Source organism: Amphiura filiformis, chromosome 5, assembly GCF_039555335.1.
Source record: "Amphiura filiformis chromosome 5, Afil_fr2py, whole genome shotgun sequence".
NCBI lineage: Eukaryota > Metazoa > Echinodermata > Ophiuroidea > Amphilepidida > Amphiuridae > Amphiura > Amphiura filiformis.
Window position 1 is genome coordinate 4,604,598 of NC_092632.1, and position 12,372 is coordinate 4,616,969.

A 12,372-nucleotide genomic window follows, 5' to 3' on the forward strand; every position below is an offset into this window, starting at 1 on the left:
TTAGAGGCATATGTCGAATGATGGGATTGAAATATTCATGATGCTTTCATTTGCTTAGCCTTTTAGAGAAAGGTTTAATGGAAAGGAAATGTATCCTAAAAGTTCATCAAGGCTGGTATTCTTGATTCAATTAAGAGTTTAAATGTCAAGATTCTGGGAACGGTAACAGTGTGTTTTGGTAAATCAGTTATGTCTACTAAAGGAGATGTTTGAAATGTTGTCATATTTTTAAAATGAACAGATTCAGGATTCTGCTTCAGAAGGCCCTAACATTTCAAAAACATTTGGCCATACATTTAGTTGGCTTAGGCCTACACACTTTCATGGCCATATTTATCTGTTGGTGAATAGGTGATATTTTATAACATCAGTCTAGTACATTTGTAGATTAAATTCAGATTTTTGCACTCATCTTGGTACATTTATCAAATTCAAATAAATCAAAAGTGAACCATGAGAGTCTCCCATCCATCCTACAGAGCTGATGTTAAGTCCCATTTACAGAAATGTACAGAGAGCCACACATAAATATGAAGCTCACAGTGCATTTCAGGAAGAATATATAGGACATTTCCCTGACTGTCATAACCTACTGTAGTATACTATTTGAATATTTGCAACCTGAACAAAGACAAGACATGTGACAAATCTAATGTGTTTGATGTGATCTCAGCACCTTTGGAGGGTGTTTTCTCTATCTGATATCCATTGTATGGCACACTTATAAATATGACACACTTACAAGTTTTACTTTATACTTTGTATAAGGTACACTATCTATGATTCCCATGAAATATCTAGGAATGGCTTAAGGAATCGGATAGCAATATTTGCACAGTTGGGACCTGAGAGCACATCAGACATATTCACACAGTTCATGCCCATATTTCGTACAACATCACAGCAAAAATAAATAGTTTTTGAAATGTTATAAATGTGCTACATGTATAAACAATTTAAACATGGTTTAGTTTTGATCAACACAATTGATAACATTAATTAAATGATGGTTTGTATAAAGGTCATGGATTTATTACAAACATTTTGTATGAAATAACACTACAACAACAATTTTTCAAATGTTGCTGAAATATTATTGTATTGTTGTGGCAAACAGTTTTGCAAAATATTATGTTAGCACTTAAATAGGACTAGCATTATGTTAAAATCTTTTGCTGTAAAATTCAAACCTGTTTTTCAATGTTATTTTAACATCTCATTGAAGTTTTTTTATGATTTTGAAGGTTTTAATGGTTTTCCCATGCACGGCACTATACAAACAAACAAAAGTATTTTTACCTTGATGATGGAAAGGCAACATGTTCTGGAAATAACTTGTTGTCTCACATGTCCCATATGTGTTATTTAAACTCAACCTGTGAGTAGACCTTGCATTTTTTTTTATGTTTCTGTGTTTTTTATTTTTACAAGATATCACACAAAAATAAATTACAAAGCAATCATAAAAAAAAATCACAAAAGATCACCAAAATCAAAAAAATTGCACAAATTTAACACTAATGATACAATCCAGCAACAAATGTTGAAAAATCATAGCATACCTCATTTGCTGGACTCTTCACAGCAGCTCATATTTTGTGCTCCTTTTTTTGGCATCATGATTTAGAATGTTCTGAACTAGCTCAATAGACAAATATCAAGAAATTTTATAAAATGCTAACTATAACCACAGCTGCCTCTTCCCAATTCCAGAAAGATACAGCACTAATTTACAGCACTTAAATGAAACAGCTAAATCCTTATCCTTTAGCTTGTTCTAACTAGCAATAAAAGTCAAATTTCAATATTTAGCCGATGTTTTTAAATTAAGGGCCAAAAATAGGTGTTTTAATGGTATTTTTTTGTATGCTTTGACAATCAAGTTCAAAGACTTTTACTAAAACTAATTTCAGGTTATGCATTTTAAATTTAGGAAAACACATTTTGTAATATCTTTTATATCAAATTGTTAAAAGTAACATAACAATACGAAATTTATGAACAAACTCATAGCCTATGTACTTGACTAGACTTGTGCCAAGTCTTTACATTTTGTGACTGCAATTGTAAGAAATCATGCAAAATTGCATGTTTTGAGCCCATTTCCATCAAATTCCAAAAATTATTAAAATTTGACTTTTATTGGCAGTTAGAACTAACCAAAGGTTTAAGGATTAAGATTTAGCTATGTTTCATTTGGCAAAACAGGATAATACTTTTTAATCTTAAAATCAATTCAGTATTTTGCTGGAATCAGGAGTAAACCTATTCATCAGATAAATTTATTAGCTGGACAAGACTAATTAATTCTACCCAGAAAGTTACAAGTTTTTCTTGTTCTATTTATATTTACCTATTGGTCTTCACAAGTGTTTTTATACCGGAGCTAGTTATATACTATGTATGTGATTATAGTATTTTCTTTACCTGTAAGATTGACCTGATTTGAATGGTATAATCAGCATTTGGTCGGCTCTAGAGTGTCAAATGCATACATAGACTAGAAGAAAAGCAGGTCAGCTTATGACAAGACCCAAGTAGACTTTATCTTCTCAAGTTAGCGTTTAGGTAACCGTAGAGTCAGGTAAAGTAGTCATGACAAAGGAATATAAATGAAGGAAGAGTATATCTCAATACTGTACCACACTCTTAATTATTCCTTTGATTTATGGCCAAAGCCCTTTATATAGACTATGTCTTGTATCGTGTGGCTCATGATTTGTATAATTAATAACCTTTTGGCATATTGCTTGAAACTGTTGCTATCTACAGTAGATAGCACAATTATTGTCACACATATTATAGTATATTACTAAAACTGTTGCTATCTACAGTAGATAGCATAATTATTATCACATGTTATAGTATATTACTAAAAACTGTTGCTATCTACAGAAGATAGCACAATTATTGTCATACATATTATAGTATATTACTAAAAAATGTTGCTATCTACAGTAGATAGCACAATTATTGTCACACATGTTATAGTATATTACTAAAAACTGTTGCTATCTACAGTAGATAGCACAATTATTGTCACACATGTTATACATGTATAACTTAAAAAATTGCTATCTACAGTAGGTAGCACAATTATTGTCACACATGTTGTGACTACTAATTCTTTCTGGTTCTAGTAAAAATACTCTTGCTTATCAAAATAGATGTGGGTCTGGACAGCGACTTTAGGCCATTTAATGTTAATAAAGTGGGTATTATAAAAGTGCATATATAATACTCACATGACCATAAGAACGCTGACATTATACAGCATCTAGGCAAGAAGTATGAAACAGTGACCTTTTGCACAGCAGGTGGTCTTCCTGTACATTTCAATGTAAAACTATTGGAGGAAGTTTTATATATGTGACACGATCTGGTCCATGGGGCCAAAGGCGGCAAATTTGAAACTGAGATAAAGGTAAAAATATGGAGGAAAAAACAATAAAATACATAAGAAAATAGACATCAAAATACTTCATAACTTTAGAACCAAGTATATGCTAGACCTTTGGTGTTTTTAATGAATGATAGCCTATTGTATGTATAATGTCATAAATACAGTAACTCAATTTTCAAAAATGCCTCCTTTGGCCCCCATGGACCAGATTGTGTCACATATGCACTTAAAATTTCTATTTGGTGTTATAATAGGAATGATAGTATGCAAAATCTGAAAGATATATAGAGAAACAGAACAAGAGACAGAGAGAGAAGGAAAGAAAGAGATCAATACACTTTTTTTACTATTTGAAAGGTACCAGTTTTCAATTTGACTATGTCATTAAATCCTAAGCTGTTTAATATACAAGGAAGCTAAGAATATATAGATGCAAAGGTTCGCATGTTTACATTCCAGTATAGGTTGTATCCGATTGGCTATGTGAGTAACAAGATCAAAAGACCGATGCTAAATGGGACAGGATGATATACTGAGTACAAAATGTGTTTATTCTTTGGCAGAATAAATATAGAATACCAAGTGAAACATCCTTTCCTTTGCATGACTGTATTCTATAAATAGGCCTATAGTATAGTACAATGTCTCCTGCATGCAAATGAGAAGACCAGGGGTGCATGACACTATATATTTTGGGAGGTCAGGATTTTTTGGAAACTTTCTAGGAAAAACTTCAACCTGTGTACCTAAGGAGGTTAGGGGTCAGTGGGTGCCCAAAGAGGGGGGGGTGATGTGTATCCACCGGTTGGGAGAATCGCCCATGTCAGGAGAATTCATGTCATTTTCCATCCAGTTTAGTTTCAGTTGGGTGTATCATGAATCAAGATCTTGATCTCCAAATTGTGAAATTTTGTATACATCGTTTATGTGGTTATGCAGTAGTAATCATTTGTCTGGGGAGGGTGCTTTTTCAAAATCACATTTTAAATATCCCTTTTCTTCCTTCCTGACCTGCCAAAAATATTTTCCCAGGACAAATTCTGTTGAACCAGCATAAGGTAACAAAGAAAAAGCTTGATGATGTTCTATATAAAGTCCTTTTATTAGGGCGGGAGGGGGTCAAAAAGTCTCATTACATTTGTAAAAAAAAAACACTTTTAAATACCGTAAAACCCAGTCTACAAGCATATAGTGTGCTTCTGATGAAAGCTACATTAATCCAGTCGCCATTATGGAGTTTGAGCAAATAAATTACGGATCCAAGCATATACAAACAAGTATTATTTTAAGACCGATCTATTATATTGGTATATTAACGCTTGCTTCGAATTAATTAAGCTTTTATAAAAAACACTATATGCTTGTAGACGGGGTTTTACGGTACCTGTCAAAATTGATCTTTTGAGGCTGGAATTTGCACAATTTCACACTTACATTATAGGGAAAGAGAGAGGAAAGGAGAGGCCATTCAGCCAAAAGTGCTTTAATTTACTGATTTCATAGGACATAGTTTACATATGGACAAATTATATGTCAAATTGTTTAGAAGAGTCTGGGAATCTTTTCTGCTATGTTGGCAATTTTGTAACTCACATGTTGATTGGATATCTGTTACAATCATGGGCATCAATCGGGGGGGGGGGGGGGGCACGGGGGACGTGTGCCCCACCTTTTGGCAAAATGGCAGATATTTTGTTCTTTTCAGCCACTTTTTGACAATTCAGGCCGAGTGCTAATGGTTACACTATATCTTTCTTGTTTTTGTTGTATTAAAATTTGGAAAACTTGTAGCTAGCAAGAGATGTGCAGTATTTATCCGCAACAGTTTACATTGCATATGCTATCAATTTTAATCACTGTTAAATATTACAAATTTTAAGAAATGAAATCTTCCCAGGGTCCCAGTAAATAGCTATAGCTATAAACAATGCAACCACAGAATTGATTCTGGACCATATGAATATCCTCCTGTGTTAGTCTGTTTACACTGTCTGAATAAATCGGGTAAAACAAACGGAGAAAGAAATTTTGACCGAGAATTACTGCATAGGTCATCTGGCCTCTTTTATGATGTTCACAGAAATGGGCCATACATGCTTACAATTCAAATCCATTCTTTAACTCAAGAAGTAAATATTTGGATGCTTTAATTCACAGATCTGTGTCCGGGATGGGTGTCTGACAGGGGATGTAAATCTCTGGAGATATAACCCACATTTTCAGTCCATTTATGCTTCCAGCCAAAAGATACGCCTTTGTATTTTTCTAATTTTTGCATAGCACAGGCCCTTACACAGGGAGGGGGTGGCAGCACATAGGGGCATAGCTAGCTTTCTTGGTCGAGGGGAGGGCAAAATAAAAATTTTGGGGCACGGACAGAAAAAAAATTGCAGTTGCATCATAAAATACAATACCGATTTTGTTTTTAGAGAGACTGTACATGTCTTTGAGCTTCCAAAAAGGTTTTATTGGGACAATGTGTGCACGTAGAGTGCACAAATTTTGTATTTTACACTATTTTGGCTCCATGAGCGGGATGAAAAGGGCTTTATTGTGACAATGTGTGAGCACACAAATTTTGTATTTTACACTATTTTGACCCATGATTGGGTGAATTTGCTCCTTTTCTTTTCCTTTGCCCTCCAGATTTTCTCTTTCATTTTTTGTCAGAGGGGTTCCTTTGCCCTCCAGATTTTCCCTTTCATTTTTTTTCTTTCTGCTGGTTATGCTACTGGTAGCACACCACACTCCCTCTCGCATGTTTCTGGTGATAAGGTGTTCAATGAGACAAAAATAAGGCACTTTTAGGAGGGGTTAGGTCAATTTTTAGTAAATTTTTGCAGAAGCACACTTTTAAACATTGCAAAAAAGCTCCACTTTTTTGAAGTATGACATCTCCCTCGGCTGCCTTGATATTTAAGATTTGTAGGCCTTTTTTCCCAAATTTTGCCCCTTCAAAGTTGCCTTGCCCGTTTTGCCTCTGTTGTAAAAAATCCTGGGTATGCCACTGGGAATTGCATTCAGGTTACAAAGTGACCCTTTGAAGAGGGCAAGTTTTTCAATCATCTGGGTTCTGTGTGTTCACCTCTAAAGACTGAACATAATTATGTTTTAGCTCAGTATGATCTAATAGATATAGATATACCGTATTTAAATCGAATAAACGCCTCGGGCGTTACATTTTCCCAAGGGGGGCGCGTTTATTAGAGGTCATTTTTAGCACGAAAATTCCCGTTAAAATCATTAGGTAAGCTTAAAAGTCACGCTAAAATGACGAACTATGACCTTTTGACACTGACTTTTGGTTCACTTCCGGGTTCGGATGCAGATTTTTGTCATTTATTGCTGCTACTCGCGACCATGTGAGCAACTTGGTAAGCTTACTACACAAGATAGCATGGAAATATCGAATTTTTGAAACATCTTGGTTGAAAAAAGTGGTGGGGGCGTTTATTTGAGGGGGGGGGGGCGACTATTTGACGAAATACGGTAGATCTAATAAGTCTACACTACATGTAGTTACATTAATATTTCTTTGGTTACTTAGAGTAGCAATGTAAGTTTATTTTGTTTCCATGCACTTTCAGTAGACTCTCAGGGGCTCCGGAAGATGTTAAATATTGGGGGGGGGGAGTACCTGGCTCAAATTATTGTGAGGCCCTATGGTACTTTTCCATAGCCACCCCCCCTCCTGGTTCCAGAACCACTGACTCTTTACCAAAAGATCCCAATTTTTGTCAGAATTACCTCCAAAGGCCAAAAGTCTGAATTTTTCAGAAAGACTTTTCATATTGTTGCTACAAATTGTGAATGAATGGATCTTTCTGGCTTCAGTTTACCCAAAGACCAATTTACCAGAGTGCCGGCACCACTACTCTGTGGTTCAAAGTTCTATAGGCTTCCATTTTCTCAATTCCAATGGTGAGTGCCCACCCTGCCCCACAGCCACATCCCTGATCTACACCCCTAATGGCCTTAGAATTGTGTGTGGAAACCTGACTGTTGGTTTCTGCTCCTGTTTGATGTTTAGACATGTGCATTAAAAACAAGAAACAGGAATCTCTCTAGAATTGAGTAGGTTTCTGATGTCTTCCAAATCTCACTTCATGTTTATTCTGATACACAAGTAAGACATCTACATCCAGGCATTCTCTATTTTATTTTGATTCCATTAACTTCTTTGAATCTTCAATTTTGCTTTCTGCAAATAAGTGTTATAAAAAGACGTATTTAAAGGATTGAGTATGGAGAATATGTAATATAGAATAGAATATGATAATCCATACTTAAACATTCCTCAGGGAATTTTTCAAGATGACAAAATGTTCAGAGCAATGTTTGAATTTCTTTATTTCTACTTCTTCAGTGAAGAGGCATTGAATGGACGATGCACATGAATAGGTCAGATGCAAAATGTTGTAAAAGGCTGCCTTGTGTATGTTGTAGTTGTATTAATATTGCTATCTTATGCAATGAGGTATACTTTGTTTCATAATTAGGGGCACTAGCACTATAGAAGCACTTTTAGTGTGAGTATAGCATTCAAAGATAGTGACTATTATAAAATTGTTAAAAATAAATACTAAACTATAAATAACATATTCAAATAACAAAATTCATTTTAGAAATTAACTCAGGGCAGCAATGCGTTTATTGCATTTTGCGTCTGAACTCATGCTCTTAATGTAGTGAAGCCAATGCAAGAAATGAAGAGAGAAGGAATAGCGAGGAGTTTAAGATTTGCTGTAAGAGTGGAGATAGAGATGCGGATATCCTAGTATATGGACTGTTTACATAGTCACCTGTTGAGAAGCTTTTACTTATTCTATTCCGTGACTTGAATCAAAGCTTTATATTTCATTTTATCATTATACTGATAAACATGATAAATGTTTAAAGGTAGTAACTTTTTTACTTGTTATCATATTTTCATGTCTCATTTTGTTGAATTAATATCAGTCATAATATTTATATAAATTGTATCTTATTTCATTTCATATACTATCCTTTTTCTTCAATTCTAATTTTCCATTTCTATTTTCTTCCCAAAGGTATGAAAAATAAAGCTTCAAAAACTTGTAGCGTATGTTCCAGATCTCATATAACCACTTGTGCTATTTATCAATGAGCACCTGACCTGTGATGTTACATGCATTGTCCCAATTTGGGACAATTTAAGTTAATTCCTTTTTATGTCACCAGAAGCATAGCCAATGGGGGACTAAGGGTTCTACCCCCTGTATAATATCATACGCCCTATGGAATGTTGGCCTCCTTAATATTTAGATTTGTAGGCCTTGTTTTGTCCATTTTGTCAAATTTCTCCTGTTGAAAGTTACCTGCCCCATCCTGTCTATGTCAGCTGAACATTTGTGGCATGATATGTATTAATAAAACCCAGATATGATAATATTTCTTTTTTTCTCTTTTTTTCTATTTAGGATAATAAAGGACTCTGGACTTGCAGAAATTCCAAATTTTACCAATCTTAGTGGGCATGCAGACTATTCTATTAAACGCTTGTAAGTAGATACCGCATAGTATTTACAGATATCTCAAAAAAGTTTTACATGATTTAATATTTTGACTAAAAGAAAAGTGATATCCAACATATCTATGTTGTTGGTGGTGTGTAGCAAGTTACATGTCAAGTCAAGGTTTTTTTCTGTGTGATTTAGAGGTTTTGTTTTAAAGTGACAGTCAGTTTACTAGGGCATGCCAATATTCATCTGGTCAAACACACAGAATTCAAGAGGTATTGAACACACCATGCTAAGTATAAGGAAAAGTGGACAACTATTAAAGATTTTCTCTACTTGATGTGTATCACCATGCTGTGCAGTGGCGTAGCGTGGGTCATCATATTGGGGAGGGGGCACCAACCATGATTTGGGGGGCACAAGCCATTTTTCGGCACTTTTCCTATGGGCTTTTCTAAATTTTGCAATCGATGGGGGTGGGGGCACATGCCCCTATTACGCTATGCCACTGATGCTGTGGATGCTTAAATGGGATGAAAAAAACATTATGTTGATTAATTATTCTGCTTTCTACTGACCATGCTGACATACATAATTAATTTCCATCAACAAAGAAAGCTGTTCTATTTGCTTATATCTCAAATGGAGAAAAATTGCTATGTGTGAACTCTTGAGATACTTGCTGTATTACAAGGTAATCACCAATTCATCATGTTTATTAGCTGGTCACACTTGATCACACTATGAATCAACACACCTACATTTTCATAGATTACCTTTAATTTACAAAAATATGTATGTATGTTCCAACAAAAAAAAGAAAAAAATGCCAGCACAGGTTCAAGTTTACTTATATTTCTGTCCTCAACTTGTGCGTCCGATCGTTGATTATGTTATATCTGAACATAGCACATTTTGTACAAAGTAATGCAAATACATGTGGTGCCTTGTTCATTGCATTGAGTCAATCATATATTCCACATGTCATTTGAGCTGCATCTTCTGCTCAACACACTTAATGGCACTTGGAATTTAAATTTCCCTTTTTTAGAAGCTAAAATTACTTTGCCCCAAAAACAGAATCTCACAGATGACTAAGGGTTGGGTTGAGGTGTACTTTTACCAGGCGCTGATAAACCTAAAACACTGAAAGCCAACTTCCTGCCAATCCATTTATAGAAAGCTTTCTGAAAATATAATGCAGACAACAAATTTGAGGTATACAGCTCAGTTTTAAAAAGAAGATGTGACAGTTTGGCCAAAGTAAAAATTACTATCGTGATAACAAAATAAATCAGAGATCTTCTGAATAGGCCGCTTACATTCTTTTTCTAGAAATTCATTTTTTAGTGCAGGAATGAAATGTTGCATCAATCATTCCACTCTTCAAATAACAGAGATTAAGGAAGCAAATATTATGTGTGTATCAAGGTGGTACTTCCAAATTCTTCATCAATGTGGATTTCCAACACGCTGCGGCCATTCTACATGGTGTATATTTCATGCAGTACTCTCTCTTATATGTGGGCCAATTGAAATATTTCAATCTTTTAAATGGTTGATATTAGAAATCAATCTAAATAGATTGAATAATAGATTGAAATGAATTTTTTGATTGACTGTTTCCACCATCCAACTAAGTTTGACTAATACACTGCCAAATGGCATAGGTTACTTATGGTTGGAATGAACATTTTTTAAAGTGAGTATTTTCATCTTTTTTCCACGAAGACATTTCTTGTTTCCAATTAGAAATGATTGGTACCTAACTGCAGTTGGCAAAAGATTGAAAAACAATGAAAATCAATCCTTTCAACTTAATATTCATCGAAAAAGATTTGCTACTAACTTTGAACGCTAAAAGATTGAGAATCACTCATTTTATTCGATAAAAAAACAGATTGAAAATTCAAGTCATTTAACTACAGGGTGCACACCAGTAAATAGCTCCCATTGACTTTCTGTACAAACAGGGTCCAGGAAAACATCATTTTCTTGACTTCAGAGCGACTCAGTTCTTCAAAACTTACCCTTTCTGCAAGTCGAAGGTCAGATGAAGTCATCTATTGTAGAAATTATATACGGAGTCCAGCATTTTTTCCCAGAAAATGCAGACTAGATCACCCTATAGCCCATACAGCATACGCCACCTCACAAATAGCTTGGTGTTTCTGAAATGTAACACATTTTGAAAGTTTAGCCAAATTGTCATAAAAAGTCAGATCCTGCTCATTTTTCACAGACAATCAATTTTCCAGGCTTAAATGAGGATTAAATATGAATCAGGTCCTAATATTTGGGTTTTAAGCCTTTTCTAATGGATTTAATTAAGTCGTATTGCACGTTTCCTCGTTTTAAACACTGATTTTTTTCTCCCAGGGTGTAGGAGACTTGTATTTACTGGTGTGCATTCTTAATATTCAGTCAAACACAATTTGTCAAACACTGCAGTCAGCAAAAGATTGAAAAATCTTTTTGCAATGTGTACCGGAAGTGCACCCTAAGTGTTGCATTACAAGATTTAGTATAAGTCATGCTATCACAGATGCCTGTTTCCATGCCACAAAAGTATGTGTTCTTCTATACCTTTTGGTATGATAGATGAGGGGGTGGTTCACAAAAATACTGTGAAATTGTTTTAAACTTGAAGCAATTGACAACATCAGTCAACTTTTATCATAAACAGAAAATCTTATAAAATCAAACCCTTTTTTCAATTCAAGGGTTTTCAAATCAGAGATATTTATATTTGGACACCATACCAATCATCAAAAATGTTCTTTTATTGTGGAGGGAAAATTTATGTCCATGAATTGGTATGAATTGAGCCTAAATCGGCATAGAGAAGACATTTGCACTGAAGTGTTAACATTGAAATGGATAAGGCAACAAAAAGGACACAAATAAAAACCAAACAAAAAATAGTGCAATGCAATCATGAGGTAGTGCACTATATGCCAAACCCATAGGTCTCAGCACACTGCACACAATATTGTCAGTCTCTATTGATTCTCTTCCCATATATTAATAAGTTGATGAATATTACATTCACCAACTTAAATTTATAACCTTGATCTATCAATAAAATTGAAGTCAAAAACAATTTGATATGAACAAGATAAATTACAGTCACTTACAACTACTTATTTATTTATTTAAACAGTTCAAATTGGAAAAGGAAGTGATTTCTGAAATTTATTCAAACAACTATATGAATAAGAGGAAAATCTGTAAAAGTAGCACTTGAAACTGTAAAATATGACTCAAATTAAGTTATCAATATTCATGAACTTCAAAGGTGCCGTAAAGTATCCATCCATGCAACACTTTTTGCATTGAGCTATTATTCTGAGGTGATGCAGTTTAGTCAATTATCAAATCCAAAACAAAATGTGACAGGGGCACAAAGGCACAGATTTGCGTTCAAACAAGTATATATTTATAATGTGTTCCTGTCCCCTTAAGGGATCTAAAATGAGCGTTTATTGC

General features: G+C 34.4%; 1 protein-coding gene across 1 annotated transcript in view; it reads left to right on the forward strand.

Moving 5' to 3' along the window:
- LOC140152510 (follicle-stimulating hormone receptor-like) overlaps positions 1 to 12,372 on the forward strand; it is a 459,585-nt gene that overhangs the window by 411,890 nt on the left and 35,323 nt on the right. Inside the window, exon 6 of the mRNA XM_072174850.1 lies at positions 8,845 to 8,925. The gene's annotated coding sequence lies outside the window, so the exon portion shown is untranslated. The remainder of the gene's footprint in view (positions 1 to 8,844; positions 8,926 to 12,372) is intronic.